This window comes from Sarcophilus harrisii, chromosome 5 (assembly GCF_902635505.1).
Source record: "Sarcophilus harrisii chromosome 5, mSarHar1.11, whole genome shotgun sequence".
Classification (NCBI taxonomy): domain Eukaryota; kingdom Metazoa; phylum Chordata; class Mammalia; order Dasyuromorphia; family Dasyuridae; genus Sarcophilus; species Sarcophilus harrisii.
In genome coordinates this window covers 249,681,944-249,701,389 of record NC_045430.1, presented here as the reverse complement: position 1 = coordinate 249,701,389, position 19,446 = coordinate 249,681,944, and positions in this window count along the sequence as shown.

Sequence of the window (19,446 nt, the reverse complement as noted above, 5' to 3'; positions counted from 1 at the left end):
TTATCATTTAAGTTATTGAAACTGTTATTCCAACATAATTAGCTCAGGGGATTAAAGTTATGGCCTGTATGGTTTCTTGATGCAAAAGCCATGGCCAGAGTCATCGCTTAGTTTAGAAGGAAGGCAGAAAATAGGGAAAAAAACTTTGTAAGAAACTCTCAGATTAAGATTTCATTTTTCAACTTATAAAAAGTTCTATTAAATTTATAAGAATACAAGTCATACTCACAATTGATAAATGATCAAAAATAAATCAGAATTACATATAGTCATATGAAAAATACTCTGAGTATTGATTGGAGAAATGCAAATTAAAAGAACCTTGAGATATCATCAAACACTTATTAGATTGGCTAAACGATAGATGCTCTTCAATTTTGGAATGGTCAAACAAGTTGTGGTATATGATTGTCATGAAATATTATTGTGAAAAATGATGAGCTGGTTGACTTTAGAAAAACATAGAAAGATTTGAGCTTATGAGAGAAAATGCAGTCTACCTCCAAAGAAAGAACTGACAAATAGAAATATGTATAGTATAATGTTACATATATGTGCATATATGCGTGTGTATAGGAATATGGATATATGTGGTGCGTATATATGTTTGTGGTTTTTTCTAGGACAGGGTATCAAAAAGGGGAAAAAGTGCACAGAGAGAGCAAAAAATACTTAGAAGGAAGCACAGAAAAACCAGGTAGCTTTGAAAACAGTGTTTAGTACTTATTATACAGGTTCAAAAAAAAATAAAGTTTGAAATAGAAATTTATTGTTTTACATTAAATCCTCTTATGTTTTACTATGTATGTGGAATTTTTTCCCATTGTATTTAATTTTAAAGTGAATTAAAAAAATAAAGTAACACCCTGTCTTCCTGTGGGCTTAAGGAAGGTAGATCACAAGTTGGTGTGAATGACTGACATGACACCTCAGGTGTCACATAGGATACCACCAAATGCATACACAGCCTTTACACCGTCCTATATATCAATCCTGTGAGTTAGGGGCTACTGGTATTTCAAATTCCCTTTTTACAGATGAATAAAATGAGTTTCTGGTCATATTGCTCATAAGTATTAGAAGATTCGAATGAAGGTCTTCATTCCCAGTACACCATTCAGCTCCTTGCTGATTCTTCAAATTCCTTGAAGGCTTTTATTGGGCTTAATATGTTCATTGTAATTCATACAGTCCAAAGCATAGTCCTGGGCACTTAGATAATCCAAAAATACTTATTAATCAATTGAGTCATAGCATTTAGAAAATGTACTTTGAGATCATGTAGATCCACCTCCTCATTTTATAGATGAGGAACTGAAGAGATGTGTGATGATTCCTCCTCCAAGGTCCCCCAGAGAAAAAATGGCAGAGGGGTAAGATTCAGAGACAACTCTCTTTTCTCGAAATCTGATGCTTTCTCCATTGCATCATGCAGGATGGCACCATATCTAAGACCTATTTTCCATGTTGATAAGGGTGAGGCAAGAAACTGAAACAAGAAAAACCACACAATGGGACTGTTTTGTACCCCACACCCAGACCTTGGCTTTGACCAAAATGGTAAGTATACTGTAACAGAGCCAGGACTCTAGGTCAGAAATGAAACAGAAGGGCTCTAAAAGGAGAGAAAGAAAAGCAGAGGGGAGGAGGAATCCTTCAGGCTGCCTTCTAGAGCCTGAGCAGCTTCTGGGCAGTTTCAGTTCCTATGCCTCTTTTGCCCCTAATGAACTGAAACTACCAGTCTGTGTTTTTGGTAATTCCCTCATCGGAGGGTTTCTATGGTTGATTCAGTATAGTTTTTGAAATTCAACTCATTCTAATAACCAGTTCCCATTTTAGCCTGATAATAACATTAGCTATGGGATTTTGGCAAACTGCATTGCCTAACTGGTCCTAAATTCTCTCTGTCTCTATCCCTCTACCTTTCTCTTTTTTTATTTACCTTTCTCTTTCCTTCTTTCTTTTTCTCTCTTTTTTCTTTTCTCTTCCTTCCTTCCCTCCTTCCTTTTTTCTTTGCTTGTTTCTTTGTTTCCTTCTTTTCTTCCTTTCTTTTTCCTTTCCTTCTTTTTCATTTCCTTCCTTCTTTCCTTCCTTCCTTCCTTTCTTCTTTCCTTCCTTCCTTCCTTTCTTCTTTCCTTCCTTCCTTCCTTCCTTTCTTCTTTCCTTCCTTCTTTCCTTCCTTCCTTCCTTCCTTCCTTCCTTCCTTCCTTCCTTCCTTCCTTTCTTCCTTCTTTCCTGTCATTAACTGGATGCGTATTCTAGGCTGGAAGTACAGAGGCTACTCACAAGCCTTATCACCTATAATGCCCCTTCCAGGGCCAATGAGATGTCAAAACTTCTGAAGATTACAAAGTCTGTGTATCCAGCTGCTGTTGATTCTAATTTTTGGACACTGAAGGCTAGAGAGTATGTGCACTCTCAGCTGTACTTATTTCAGTTCTTAGTGACTCTGAAGAGAGATGGTCTTCTATACCAGAAATCTTCATGGTACACACACACACACACACATACACACACACAACACATCTCTACCCAGCATGTGGTTCATAATATTCCCAGTGCAATCCAAACTTGATCGAAATATTATTTTATTTTTAATGTAATTTTTGATAATTTTATTTTTGTTTTATTATAAATATAATAATTATTAAATTAATGTTAAATATTTCCTAATTACATAAAATTATAAAAAATGAAGTTTCTACCTGATTTTAATGTGCAAGACAAACCACTTTACCCTGTTTGCCTCAGTTTCCTCTTCTGTAAAATGAGCTGGAGAAGGAAATAGCAATCCCCTTCACTATCTTTGCCAAGAAAACCCCAAATGGGGTCTCACAGAGAACAACTGAACAATGGGCAAACATTTTGTTGTTGTTGTTGAGGCAATTGGGGTTAAGTGACTTGCCCAGGGTAACACAGCTAGGTAGTGTTAAGTGTCTGAGGTCAGATTTGAATTCAAGTTCTCTTTACTTCAGGGCTGGTGCTCTATCCACTGCACCATGTAGCTGCTTCAACAACAAACATTTTTTAAAAGAAAGATATCAATATGTGATTTCTAAGTTAGCATTGTCCAGCATTCTGAGATGAGCCATCAGATTAACATGCAATTGGGAAATACTTAAGAAAATATATAAAATATAATAGAACACAGATAAGATGAATGTGTGGCTTTCTAAGTCATTGTATTGCCCACAAAGATCCTGATATATGGTTTAGTGGTCCCTGTTTCTATTTGCATTTAAGACCACTGTTTTACATAGAAACCAGTGTGGTCATGCTGAGTTGGGCCATATCTTGCCTGACCAAGTAAGGAACTGAGCCTTGGCAGATTATCAGTCATAAGTAGCCAAAGGCAGAAGACACAGCTATAGAAAGTAGGGAGGACCCAAGGTAAGGACTATCAGTGGACCAAGGACTGGCCAGAGACTGCTGAAATCCAATAGCATGGAAGTAGCAGGTAGGTCATAATGATGTCTGAGTTTGGGATTTACTTTCTCAGTGGGAACTTAGCCCGTGGAATCTGTCAATTCCCTAATTAACTACTTTTTCCCCAAGAGCTCAAGGAAGAACACAAAATGGGGAAATAAGATAAAACATTTTCTGCGATCTACAATTTAAAGCCTATTCCTTTTATATGCTTCTTAGACTTTCTATGTTATTTTCACACTTCTGGTCCTTATATCAGGAAGATATGTCTTCCTGATTTCAAATCTGGCCTCGGACACTTACCAGTCACGTGACACTTGAGTAAGTCACTTAACCTTGTTTACCTCAATTTCTCATCTGTAAAATGAGCTGGAGAAGGAAAATGGCAAAGCATTCCAGTATCTTTGCCAAGAAAAACCCAAATGGAGACGTGAAGAGTAGGACATGATTGAAAACTGTTGAATAACAACAAATATTGCTACAGACATTATTTAAACCATAGCTTTTCTTTGAGTTTTGTCCAAGCCTATGAGTGTGAGGCTTGAGAGTGAGAAAGGAGAATTTAACTCTAATAAAAACTAAAGGCATTTTTCTTAATCTTTGACTGAGCTGGAAGCTAGGACCTAAGAAAGAGAGAGTATTTGCTATTTTAAATACTTTTTCAGACTGTATATACATAAATATAAGTGCATGGATCCATTTCTTTGAAACTCTTTGTCTTTTCAGAATCTGGCAAGAAAAGGCAACCAAGCCAAAGAAAAGCCCCCATTTCAAGGAATTTGGTTCTGCTCTTGCTTGAGGATACTGAGGAAGAGGCCTTTATTGCTATTTTAGCATGAAGGTATACAGGATACAGACTGTAGAAGGAAAAGGAATGGAATAAACATTTATATTAACCATCTACTATTTGTGAGTCAGGGTTTTTCCCCAAAAAACACAATATTTATTTAACATTTTTAGATATTCTTTTCTTCTTGTGAGCCAATGGGTTTTTTAAAAATATTTTAATTATTGTTAAATATTTCCTAATTACATAAATTTTTTTAAAATTTTGAGTATTATGCAAAGGAAGTGCCATACCTAAAACTATATTATTAAGCAGCAGTAATCAAAACTATCTGGTAATAGCTAAGAAATAGAGTAGTGGATCAGTGGAATAGATTGGGTACATAAGACACAAAAGTCAATGACTATAGTAATCTAATATTTGATAAACTCAAAGATTACAGCTTCTGGGATAAGAATTTCCTGTTTGACAAAAACTGCTGGGAAAACTGGAAATTAGTATGGCAGAAACTAGGCATTGACCAACATCTAACATCCAATACTAAGATAATTGGTTCAATAATGGTTCAAATTGGATTCACGATTTAGATATAAAGGGTGATACTATAAGCAAGTTAGGAGAGTAAGAGAAAGTCTTTCAGATCTGTGAAGAAGGGAAGAATTTATGGCCAAAGAAGAACTAGAGAATATCATAAAATGCAAAATGGATAATTTTGATTACATTAAATTAAAAAATTTTGTAGAAACAAAACCAATGTAGCTAAGATTAGGAAGGAAGAAAAAAACTGGGAAATATTTTTTATGGCCAGTGTTTTTAATAAAGGCCTCATTTCAAAAATATTTAGAGAACTGACTCAAATTTATAAAAATGCAAGTAATTTCCTGATTGTTAAATGGTCAAGACATATGAGCAGACAATTTTCAAATAAAGAAATTAAAAACTTCTATAGTCATATGGAAAAAATGCTCTAAATCACTATTGATTAGAGAAATGCAAATTAAGACAACTCTGAGGTTCTACTTCACACCTCTAAGATTGGCTAAGATGATGGGAAAAGATAATGATAAATGTTGGAGGGGATGTGGAGCAATGTGGAACTATGCCCCAAAGTCTATAAAACTGTTCATACCCTTTGATCCAGTAGTCTGGGTCTATATATGCCAAAGAGATCATAAAAGAGGGAAAAGGACCCACATGAGCAAAAAATGCAAGATTATGTCGTGATCAACTGTGATGGACTTCACTCTTTTTAAAAATGCAGTGATTCAAGGCAATTCCAGTAGATTTGAGATGAAAAATGTCATTCACATCCAGAGAGAGAACTATAAAGACTGACTGTGGAGTGAAGCAGAGTATTTTTTTCTTTTTTGTTTGCTTGCTTTCTTTTTCTAGTCATTTTTCCCTTTTGGTCTGATGTTTCTTGTTCAATGTGACAAATATGGAAAAATGTTTAAAAGGACTGCACACCTGTAACCTATATCAGATTGCTTGCTGTCTTGAGGAGGTGGAAGGAAAGGGAAGGGAAGGAGAAAAATTTAGAACAAAAAGCCTTACAAAAATCAATGCTAAAAACTATCTTTACATGTATTTGGGGGGAAAAATACTATTGAAAAACATTTTTAAATATCAAATTCTCACCCTCCCTCTCTCCCCTCTACCCTCTTTGAGAAAGTAATTTGATCAATTATATGGTCACGTTAAAACATATTTTCATTTTAGTCATGTTGTAAAAGAAAACACAGACAACCCCCTTTCCCAAGAAAATAAAGTTGATTTTTCTTACGTATGTTTGTTCTCCACTCAAAGTACATCTGTTCTTTCTCTGGAGATGGATCATGTCAATGCTTTGGAATTGTCAGGAATGAATGTTTTGATCAGAATAGCTGTCTTTCCCAGTTGATCATTGTTACAATATTGCCATTATTGTTCTTCTGGTTCTGCTCATTTCTTTCTCCATCAGTTCATATGAGTCTTCCTAGGTTTTTTCTGAAACCACCTCTATTGTCATTTATTATAGCACAATAATATTCCAATACAATCATATGTAATTTGTTCAACCATCCTCCAAATGATAAGCATCCCCTTGAGTTCCAATTCTTTGCCACCACAAAAAGAACTGCTATGAATATTTTTGTACAAATAGGTTCTTTTCCCTTTTGGAAGACAGATGTAACAGTTGTATTGCTGAGGAAAAGGGTATGACTAATTTTATAGCCCTTTGGACATAGTTCCAAATTGTTGAATGGTTGGACCAATTCACAACTGTAACAGCAATGCATGATGTCCTTGGTTTTCCACACCTATTTTGGCATTCATTATTTCCTTTCTCTGTCATTTTAGTCAATCTGATTGCTGTGAGGTGGTACTTCAGAGTTATTTTCATTTGTAATTCTCTAATCAATAATTTTTCATGTGATTTTTCTTCTTTAAAACTGTCTGTTCTTACCCTTTGACTACTTATTAACTGGAAAATGCTTTTTAAAAAGAGGAATTTGGTTCAGTTCTTTATATATTTGAGAAACAAGAGTTTCAGGCACTATTGAATCCTCACAACCCTATGAGGTAGGTGCCATTATTATGCCCATTGTACAAAAGAGACACACAAAGGTTGAATCAAAAGGTTTTACGAAAGGTCCAGGATCATACATCTAGAGTGCATCTGAGATTGGATTTAAATTCAGATCTTTGTGAATATAGGTTTATCACTTAATAATGATAATAACAATAATAGCTAATACATAATTTTTCCTGTGCATTAGGTACTATGCTAAGTACTTATAATGTTCTCATTTGTTCCTCACAATAACCCCTGGAGGTAGATACTATTATTCCATTTTACATATGAAGAAACTGAGGCAGGCAGGTTAACTGAGGCTGGCTTTGAATTCCTAGAGTCTTCATGACTTCAAACTCATCATTCTGGGCATTGCAGCATCACCTCGCTGCCTAGCTAGAGCTCTGGCCAATTAACAAATTGTGGGGGTTCTATTATGTTCTTAGTTGAACAAAGATCCTTTTACATAGCAAGAAGCCCCTGGTTCTTGTGAGCCCTTTCCAACATATGTCTCAGCACTGAGGATATATTACAAATCTATGAAATGGATCATCATGCAATTGCCTAGTGCTATAACAAATATTAACATAACCACCCTGACTTGATTCTGCCAACTCTTCATGATTCCTTTTTGTATCCTGAATGACTGCATAAAGGAACCAATAGAGATATATCAAAATGACTGTTATTACTGCCATTTGGGGGGGGGGTCCAGATCTGTGACATAGAAAGATATACTTCATCAAATTTGCTCAACTCCAGGACTCCTTGCTTTTTCGTCTACCCAAAACACAACTTTGCAACACAACAACAACCAAGGAATCTCATATTTTAAAGTTATTGCTATTTATTATTTGATTAATAATAACAATGTTATCATGTTTGATTTCATAAACTTTCTTACTTATACCCCAGAATCCCTGACAACCACCCAAAGTTTGCATGGCAGGTATTTATTTTTGTAAGTAAAAATTAGTCTAAATTATTTTTGTGTGGAAAAAAATTGTGTGATCACTTGAGACAGGAGGAAACTATGAAGTATTTGTTACTTGTGAAAAAATGAGTAACTCATTTAGTCTTCCTGTGCCTCAGTTTCCTCATCTGTAAAAATGTAAAAAAATCAGGCTGTACTAATGTATTTTTAGATCCCTTTCAGTGCCAGCTTGAAGATCCAATGAGCCTATGCCTGATCCCCAAATGGGTTATAAATCCCTTGGTCAGCTCTTGAAAACATTTACCATTAGCCTTCTTTACAGAAAAGGATCAAGATCACCAATAACCCTACATCATATTGGGGTGTGGTGATTTTTTTTCTTTTAAAAGGTGGGAGGAAACATCAGGTACTTTCTTTTTCTTTCTTTCTTTTTCACAAATATTCTTTTGAAAACAACTTTAATCTCATTGTTGATCTAACATTATGCAAAAAATGATCCTTTTCAACTGATAATGAACACTGAAATGATACAGCTCTCATTTCCTTATCTCATCAAGGTGTGACCTTCAGATTCTAAGAGCTCAGCATCTTGAGTCCTGTTTGAAAAAAAAATTAAGAGGGGGAGGAAAGTGTTTCCTGATATAATCTTGGTGACTTTAACTTAGGACCCCATGCTTTTCACTCAGGAGAAGAAATACAATTCTTAAGCAGCCTGGGCTTTGCTTGATGCCTAAAAGCTGATTCATGTGTGCATTGACTTGCTCTGTCATTACCTTTGAATCTAACCTATAATCCAGTGTAGTTATAGAAGTAAATAGAGGTTGGACCTGGAACAGAGAATTTAGCTATATATTCATCTCAGATTATTAGCTTTGTGACCATGCCTATTCAGAACCCAAGTTTCTTATTTATAAAATGGAGAGCATAATTTTCTGGAGTTACCTCACAGGACTAATATGAGGGAAATTCTTGAAAAACCCTCAAGAGTTACATAAATGTGAATATTTTATTTTATTTGAGAGGCAATATAATGCCTTGGATGAAGGAATAGAAGTTTGAATAGACTTATTTAAGTTTGGTTATATAAAGAACAATAATATGGATAAAGACTAAAAAGATAGATTAAGGCATAAAAAGCCCTTGAATGATCAACACAAGAGTTTGAATTTTACTTGGCAGATGACAGAGAGTCACTGAAGATTTTTGAACATAATGAGTTATGGCCAGAGAAACTAGGCATTGATCAATATCTAACACCCTATAACAAGATAAGGTAGAAATGAATTCATAATTTAGACAGAAAAAGTGATACCAGAAGAAAATCAGGAGAACAAGGGATAGTCTACCTCTCAGATCTATGGAGAAGGGCCAAAGAACAAATAGATAACATTATGACATGCAAAATGGGTAATTTTGATTATATTAAATTAAAAAGGTTTTATACAAACAAAACTGATGTAACCAGAATTAGAATTAGAAGGGAAGCAGAAAACTGGGGAGGGGGGAGGGAATTCTATCTCTGCTGAGTCTGTATCCCAAAGAGATCATAAAAGTGGGAAGGACCCACATGTGCAAAAATGTTTGTGGCAGCCCTTTTTGTAGTGACAAGGAACTGGAAACTTAGTGGATGCCCATCAATTGGAGAATGGCTGAATAAGTTATGGTATATGAATGTTATGGGATATTATTGTTCTATAAGAAACAATCAACAGAATAATTTCAAAAAAAACCTGGAGAGACTTACATGAACTGATGCTAAGTGAAGGGAATAGAGCTAAAAGAACATTGTACACAGCAACAGCAAGATTATATGATGATCATTTCTGATGGATGTGGCTCTTTTCAGCAATTAAATGATTTAGGCCAATTCTAATAGATTTGTGATGGAAAGAGCCACTTGCTTCCAGAAAGAATTATGGGGACTGAATGTGGATCACAACATAGTATTTTCACCTTTTTTGTTGTTGTTTGCTTGCTTTTTTTTCTTTCTCATTTTTTCCCTTTTTGATCTGATTTTTCTTGTGCATCATGATAATTGTGGAAATAAGTATAAAAGAATTGAACATATTTAACATATATTGGATTATTTGCTGTCCAGGGGGAGAGGGATGAGGGGAAGGAAGGGATAAAAATTTTGAAACACAAGGTTTTGCCATGGTTAATGTTGAAAATTATCTTTGCATGTATTTTGAAAATTAAAAAAAACTATTATGAAGAGAGTTATGAACATGTCTATGCATTAGAGAAATGCTTTGGAAATGGTGGAAAAATTGGAAAGGATTGATTATTTTTTGTTCTTGAAGAGGACCAAAATGACATCACTATGTTAGAGTCAAGTTGCAGAATGTCCAACTATGGCTGATCGCACCAATGTGAGTTTGGAATGTTCTGCCACAGATTGGACACAAATAGCCCCTAAGAACATTTGGGGTGGCTTCTTTAACTTTGCACAGTTTGCATTTCTTAATCATCTAGATAGAGAGCAATGAGGTCTTGAGTTAGCATGGTGGTTAGTGGGAAAGGAGATGTGAGAGAAGCAAAGGATATAGGGATAGGATTTGGTAAGTGACTAGATATGAGTTATAAGGGAGGAAGGAGGACCCTTAGTCAATTCTCAGGTTATGAACATGGAACATCAGACGATGGTGTACTATAGACAAATATGGAAATGAAAAGGCAGAGAAGTTTTTCTAGGAAAGAGAATGAACTCTGCTTTGGATATTTTTTAGTTAGAAGAATCAGTGGGGGCATTCTGGCAGAGATGTATTACCTATGTAGTTAAAAGTGTGGGTCTGGAAATTAGAAGAGGCCAGTCTTATAGTTTTGAGGTTTATCTGCCCACAAATGGTTTTTAAAATCATAAGATAGAATGAGATTGGCTTAATGAGCACAGATGAAAAAGAGAAAAGAGTCAAGGCTTGTTCTTGGGACTTACTCACTTTCAGATGTGGTGAAGGGAATGAGGACACAGAAAAATGAAATCGAGGAATGGTAAGAGAGGGAGGAGGAGAATCAATAGGACAGACTTTCTTGAAAGATAACCAACAGCCCATTCTCCAATTGAAAAATGGTCAAATGATATGAACAGACAATTCTCAGATGAAGAAATTGAAACTATTTCTAGTCATATGAAAAGATGCTCCAAGTCATTATTAATCAGAGAAATGCAAATTAAGACAACTCTAAGATACCACTACACACCTGTCAGATTGGCTAAGATGACAGGAAAAAATAATGATGATTGTTGGAGGGGATGTGGGAAAACTGGGACATTGATGCATTGTTGGTGGACTTGTGAACAAATCCAACCATTCTGGAGAGTAGTTTGGAACTATGGTCAAAAAGTTATCAAACTGTACATACCTTTTGATCCAGCAGTGCTACCACTGGGCTTATATCCCAAAGAGATCATAAAGAAGGGAAAGGGACCTGTATGTGCACGAATGTTTGTGGCAGCCCTCTTTGTAGTGGCTAGAAACTAGAAACTGAGTGGATGCCCATCAGTTGGAGAATGGCTGAATAAATTGTGGTATATGAATGTTATGGAATATTATTGTTCTGTAAGAAATGACCAACAGGATGATTTCAGAAAGGCCTGGAGAGACTTACACGAACTGATGCTGAGTGAAATGAGCAGGACCAGGAGATCATTATATACTTCAACAACAATACTATATGATGACCAGTTCTGATGGACCTGGCCATCCTCAGCAACGAGATCAACCAAATCATTTCCAATGGAGCAGTAATGAACTGAACCAGCTACACCCAGAGAAAGAACTCTGGGTGATGACTAAAAACAATTACATTGAATTCCCAATCCCTATATTTATGACCACCTGCATTTTTGATTTCCTTCACATGCTAACTGTACAATATTTCAGAGTCTGATTCTTTTTGTACAGCAAAATAACGGTTTGGTCATGTATACTTATTGTGTATCTAATTTATATTTTAATATATTTAACATCTACTGGTCATCCTGCCATCTGGGGTAGGGGGTGGAGGGTAAGAGGGGAAAAATTGGAACAAGAGGTTTGGCAATTGTTAATGCTGTAAAGTTACCCATGTATATATCCTGTAAATAAAAGGCTATTAAATAAATTTTTAAAAAAAGAAAAAAAAAAGATAACCAACAGGAAAATAGCCAATACAAAGGAGTAGTTGAGAGTGTCCAAAACTGTAGATCAGAGAATGAGCTCTTTAAAAAATGATATTCGATTTTCTGATTAGCAGATGGCTTTCTAAGGAGTAACTAATATGCCTTTGAATACTACCAATTTCTCAGAGAGTTATGTTGCTTATCAATGATTTCTGAGACCCCCTGGATGTCATAGTACAGGTACCATCTCTTCCTGCTTACAAAGTCAGAAAATAGCATCATCTTTCATGTCTCCTGGTAATTAGAGCAAGCCTGAGGACAAGGGAAAGAAAATCCTCTCTAGGGAAGAAAGATAGGACCTGAATTTTGCTCCAAGTCAGTATAAACCAAAAAGTCCATCTGTATCAGAGATGGGGTTTCTTGGAACCAGAATATCCTGGAAGCAGGTCATTCATTTCAGGAGCTGAAATTCAAACCAAGATGGTAGAACAGGATAAAGGAAGTGAGATATGAGAAGTGGGAAGAAGTGGACAATTTGGATGATGCTACATGTCTTTCCAAAGCTTTGGCATCTGAGGCCAGTTGCATCTGTTCCCCACCCCCAGCCCTTCAGTGTGGGACACGGGCCAGATCTACCACAATCCTTCATGACTCAGATGTGCCAGTAAAACTTCTGGCTTGGATATTTAAATGTGAAATGTCACAATAGGGATTGCATAAGTCTGGTGCAATCAACCTCCTCTTCTTTGACATTTCTATCTCCCCTCTTGATGTGAGGACCCACTCTTAGGGTGTAAGGGGTCGCGTTTCCCTACTATCTTGAGCTGAGTATGTTCTGTTTTTCTCAGGTCAAGAGTGGCAGGCTCAGACTTTTTAGGACAGTTCCTCCATGTCACCTGTTGTCAAGGACAGAACCCTAAATACAGGAGGCCAAGTGACTGGCTGCTTTCTTGAAAGTGTGGTCCTTTCTATCGCTTAACTGATAGAGAGAAATCCTCACCCTTTTATATATTTCCTGAAAATCAGGTGACTTTTTTTAAACAGATAGTGCATATAAAACCAAGTAATAAAAACCACATCCACAAAACCCTTTTGTTTATGTAAAATTTTGCTTTAATTTATATACAATATATTATGCATTAAATTATAAATTACATATATACAATATGAAATAATTAAACTGTTTTTTTTATTTATTCTCATGGTTAATTGCTTGTTCCATAATGACATGAATTCCTTTAGTGAAAAGTTAAGGGTGAAGAGAAGGGGGATAAATGTTTATATAGAGCCCACTATGTGCTAGGCACTATGCTAATCACTTTACAATAACCTCACAATAACTTTTCGAAATAGGTACAGTTATTATCCCCATTTTACAGTTAAGGAAACTTAAGGTATAAGTTAAGTGACAAGACCGAGATCACACAGTAAATATCTGAGGCATGTTTTTAATGTAGTTTCCTCATTACAGGAAAAGTTGCAATTCATTGTTGTTGAATTAACACACCATAGTAGGAGTTGCCTATTATTATTGTAACCCTTGTGGCCAAGGTTCCCTCCTGATACAAAAGCATTGGATATATTTGGTATATCGGGAGAGAGATTTTGCTTTTTTAGATGGCTCCCCTCACAGAGGGGAGAATTTCAAGATCAGGAACCCTACAGGGAGGAATTTCCAAGCCGCACAAACCTTTTGCAAACCTACAGCCTCACAAAACTCAAAACATAGATTTGTTTCACAAGTGAGCAAGATCCAAAGATACAAAGAGAGTAACGTTAATCACTTGTAAGTAAATGTCTCTTCTGCCCCGTGCACCAGGATAGTGTCAAAGTATACCTTGGGGTTCTTGTTCAATCATAACTGATTCTCCATGATTCCATTTGGAGTTTTCTTGGCAATGATGCTGGAATGGTTTGCATTTTCTTCTCCAACTCATTTGAGGAAACTGAGACAAACAGGGTTAAGTGACTTGCCTAGGATCACACAGCTAGTAAGTGTCTGAGGCTGGATTTGAACTGTTGTTTCTTGACTCCAGGGCCTACTATGCCACCTAGTTGCCCCGGGTTCTAGGAGGAAATAATTGGGAATTGCTCTTCCATAAGGATTTTCCCCTTTGCTACCTTCTGCTGCTTTATTCAGTTTCCCCCAGTTCTCAGTAGATTGTGGTCATTCATTATAAGACATTCTCCCTTCCAGTTGTCTATTGCTCTGCATTTCCTCCAGTGTGCTCTTCAGCTTACAGTAGAGGACACATGTTCCCTTTCCTAGGGGACCAGCTCTATATCCACAAAGTCATATGAAAAGAACACTGTGGAGACAAATGTAAGTAGGACTCAAAAAAAATTAAAACAAGAACTCCTCCAGATCCAAGTACCTATTTTTTTCTCTATTAATCTTTTGTATGACAGTTCCCACAATCCCAAATTTCATACCATTTTCCACCTTATAAGTAGATTCCTTTCCTAAATTCCATGCATGCTCATGGTGACTTATTATGATTTGTATCTTATTTACTCTGGCACCTAGGGATCATGGCTCTTGTTTGCACTAAAAAGTTTAGAAGCTCAGGAAGAACAATCTGTTCTCTTCCTAAGCATTTTTCCATCTCTTCCACTTACCTCTGGGCTGCTCTGAAGTTATTCAAATTGCAGGAGGCTATTTCCTAAACTAGCAAGAAGAGAGAACAGGAAGGAGATGCACATTATCCTTGATACTCTCCATGTCTTAGAGAGAGAAAGACTTATAATCTCTGCTGCCCAATTACTGATACAGTAAAGATTAAACTAATTTTCATTATTTAGAGAGATAAATCTTAAAACTCTACTTTTATTGTATAATAATTGTTCTAAAACCTTTAGCTTAACAAATGAAATTCAAACTGGAGACCACAGATTGTATGTGATGCTTCTTTGCTGTTTTCACAGAGTCTTGCTCATCAGTCATTTCCTCTAAAGATGTGTTGATAGATGGGTTGATTGGAGAAATTATTCACTAATATTTTGAAATGTCTCTAAAGGGATTATGTGTCAGGGCAGAAGATCAGTGTTGGTATGGGCAAGGGATCTCTGAGGAATGAGTTAAGATGCAGAGAGGTGAAAGACAAGAGGTAAATCTCAATGTGTTCATTAATGGCACAATATGATGGCAAAAATGTTGGCCTTAGAGTCAGAAAGACCTGAGTTCAAATATAGGCTCTGACATATGCTGGTTATGTGAACCTGGTCTAGTTATTTACCTTTTAAGACTACAAATTACAGAAAAGGAACTTGTCTGCATTGGTAGAGAGAGTTCCTTATTCAGAGCTTCCTAAACCAATGAAATGACAGGTACAATGAAAAAAACTGAGCTAAATAGAGCATGGGACGATGAAAGAGTGCTGGATTTGGATGGAATTAGGGACCTGAGCACAAATTATGTCATTGCTTCTTAGCACTTGTGTTGTCTTAAACAGGTCATTTTAAGCATATGTAGAGGGCCACAGATAGTGGGGGAATTCTGGGTGAGGTATAAGACCCTTCAGCCCAGAGGGAACCTGCTAACAATATCTGATTTGGCTCCCTCTCTCCCTTAAGGGCTCTCGGCCTTCCTGAGAAGTCGGGGGCAGGGGGGGAGGGGGGGAGAGGGGGACAGTGACAACCTGTGTTGATATTAAAGCAGAATAATACCAGGTGGCAAAGAGTCATTTACATACAATAGCAAGTTGTTTATGTGGTCCAACATGCTCAGTATATTCTTAGTCCATGTCCAGTGTTGTTTTGGTTACATAAGGGTATTAGGTATAAAAAAGGGGGACCTTGGAATAAACAGACTCCATATTTCCACCATCCTCAGGAGTTCTACCTTATCACTTTTCCACTAAGATAGTATGTTTTAATCACCCTGATGTGGGGGCTCTAGAAAGCATGGTACGTTTTGTCACCCCCCAACTTGGGAGTTCTAGAAAGCAGGACACAACAAGTATACAAAGTTAGCTTGTTATAATAATAGTACAATTCCTATGTCCATAATTCTTTTTATTTTTTGGCTCTGTAAATGCCAGTCATCACGTATTTATTTATTTTTCCTTTAAAAAACAATAGCTTTTTATTTTGAAAACATATGCATGGATAATTTTCATCATTCACCCTTGCAAAATATTGTATTCCCTCCCTCCCATCTTCCTCCCTCCTTTACATAGCAAGTAATCTAATATAGGTTAAACATGTGCAATTCTACTATACATATTTCCACATTTATCATGCTGTACAAGAAAAATCAGATCAAAAGAAAAATGAGAAAAAAAACCAACCAAGCCAAAAACACCAACAAAAGGTATTCAGTCCCCATAGTCCTCTCTCTGGGTGCAGATGGCTCTCTCCATCACAAATTGGAATTGGCCTGAATCACCTCATTGTTGAAAAGAGCCACGTCCATCACACAATCTTCTTGTTGCTGGGTACGATGAACTCTTGGTTTTACTCACTTTACTTAGTATCATCAATTCATTTAAATATCTCCAGGAATTTCTAGAATCATCCTGCTGATTATTTCTTATAGACCAATAATATTCCATAATATTCATATATCAGAACTTATTCAGCCATTCTCCAACTGATGGATTTCTATTCAGTTTCTAGTTCCTTGCTACTACAGAAAGGGCTGCTATAAACATTGTTGCACGTGTTGGTCCTTTTCCCTTTTTATGATCTTTTTGGACATGTCCATTAATTCTTGAAGGCTTGCAAAACACATTTTCACAACAACTCTGAGACGTGCAGCATAAATTTATTCTCTCTTTTTTAGAGATGAGAAAGCTGATCATCAGAGAGAGGAAGTGACTTGACAGTAAGTGTCAGAGGCAGGATTTGTTCTTCTGACTCTATGTCTGAGTGGCCTTTATCTTGGGCAATGCCTTATGTGATTGCTATAGCCTACTTCATGTTCCACAAGTCTAAAGGCTAAGCGATGAACCAAATGTTTAATTGGATCCTTTCATTGTTTGTTGTACAATGAAACAAACAGTGCAGTCCCCATCTTGGGAAAATCCCTTCCTAAGTAGAAAAAGTACTTTTATGAAGTGAATTAGAATCATATCCTGAGGCATAGTCATTTGGGCTATAAGAATTCATATTTATAAGGAGCTTCGTGTAACACTCCTGCCTGGGCTTTTAAGGCATTTCTTTGAATTTTTAAGGACTAATTTGGGTTTTGTGTGCCTCTGGAGTGTCACAAAAGTTCTTCAAGCATTCAGTTTTCTTTATAATTCTAAAGTTGGCTGTGACTTGTATTATTTCTTATAATGAAAACTAAAAGAAAGAAAAAGCTTTATTATTGAGGATTGATAAATCCCAATTGTGATGATCTCTGTCCCCCTTCCACCAAACCCCTTTCTAGGAGGAAGCAGCAAATTAAAAAAAAAAAAAAAAAAGCATAAGCATTAGGTCTGGAGGAGTTTTTTCTGAGATCTAGACAATAGCCCACTTGAGTATCTCTGACAAAATTTCCCAAATGGCATCACAAAGAGTGGGACATGACTGAAATGACTCAACAACAACCCTTTCATTTAGTGCATAGAGCCAACTTGGGGTCTGACTTCTGGATCCCAGCAGAGGGAAAATTTCAAGGGTTCGTACATTTTTGTGATTGCTGCAAGATCCAGGTTTCCAGTGGGTAAGCAGAGTCCAATTGAAACATAACAAGAAAGAAAGAAAGAAACAGTCAAGTGGAAGCAGAAATCAATTCATTCTGAGTGGATAGAAAAGTGGAATGAGTTCATGGGCCTGAGGTCTCATGTTTATTTGTGTCCATTTAAATAGTTTTTTGTTTGTTTTTTAGTAAAAAAAAATGAGCATAAATTTGGAGGCTTAGTAATGCATGAAATATTTCCATAAAAATTAATAGTAATTACATGTTTGACTAATGATAATTAACCCTAGAAGGGTTTTCCCTCCAGGAATAAAACAGCTTTATAGAAAGACTGAAAAATACTTTATTCTTATATATTAATTAAGAATTTTCTTTGAAGTAGATCATAAATTCTTAGCTGGCTCATTAAAAAAAGCTCAATAATTATTTTTCTTTTTGAAACTTTTTCAGGAAGTTAAATTTGGCTTTACATGTCTTCTTGACTTATCCCATAGACACCCACCTCTTAAGAGAGTTGTTTCAAGAAATATCTTCTTCCAGGTCATTGTGGGACAGCATCTGCCCTGATCAAACTTCCCACCCAGAGCTAGCAGTTGTTTCTCAGAAACTACCTAATAGAGGCCTTCTATCCAAATAACAGCTACAGCTTTGAAGGCCACTAATTCTGAATTCATGAGGACAACCTTGTATAGACTGGCCAATTAGGGCTCCTCAAATCTTCAAGGTCAGATCAGAGAAAGCAAGAATTTGCTAAGTGGAAAAGAAGTGAGACTTATTTTTTCTATATAAGCAAGGGCAACCTAATCTCAAAAAAAAAAAAAAAATGCTGTTGAAAGTCCTCTTCAGCCCTTATCATTTGCCTTACATAGATTAGATGAAGATTCCTTCCTGGAAGCTGTTTTCTATTAGTAACTTTCTCCCTCCTCTTGGGACCCAAATGGCTACACCATGTCCTTCAAGAAACAACTCGCTGAATGGATGGATAAGTGAATTAAATGAAGGAAAAAACTTCTTATGTGCCTTATGTGTGCTTAACACTTGCTATGCAATGGAGATGCAAATGGAAAAGTGAGATAGCCCTGTTCTCAAGGAGCTCACATCCTAATTGCACAGGGAACTCACTTAGAAGAGTTCAGCTGTAAGACTGATGGAAAGACCAAAGGATCCTTAGGGCTGAGCTACAGTGTAAACAGTTAGTTCTGGTGTCCCAAGGGTCCAGATTAAATAGTGTCAAATTCAATTAGAAATGTATATATGCTCCTGCATATTGAATTAGAAAACCTCAAATTAACATTATCCATATTGTATTATGTTGCATTTTCATTTAATTTGTTAAATATGTGCCAATTATATTTTAATCTGACTCAGGTGGCACTCGTAAGTGTTGTGGCTACATGTAGACTGACTGGGGGTACAATAGTTCATACCACTTTTCCTGAAGGGGTAGTTCCAGCGCAGATGGTAAGATCCGGTGATCTGCTATCTTACGGGAACAATTGTAGATCAGTGACTTGCTGTTCATCAATGTGGTATAAACAACAATGCCCAACCCAAAATTATAAAAGGATATAGATAAAGGGACCCAGGCCCATAACTATTGGGTAAGGGGAAATGGATCCAAGGTTCATAATAGAGCAAGTACTCTAGATTCCCTGCCCAAGGGGAAGGATAAGAATTGGGAAAAGGAAAGAAAAAGGTGATAATCATAAGTTTGGAGGTTGGTGAGGGAAATTTAAGGATAGGGAAGGTGGAGTAATTGTAAAGGTTCCCATGACAATCTTCTCTGAAGATCCTTGTTCCTGATGGGATCTGAGCAGGAAGAAAGAGGTAGAATTCCTATGTCTTTCAAGGTCTGCTCCATGCTCCCAATACCCAGGAGAGTATAGAGAGAGGAGTGAGGGGAAGGTATCAGATTCTAAAGTTATCCTCTCAAATACAAGGCAACAGAGAAGTAAAAGTCAGGTAATCCTGCCTTAGTAGGCACTTATTAAATGATTTCATGGGTTTTTTCCCCTCA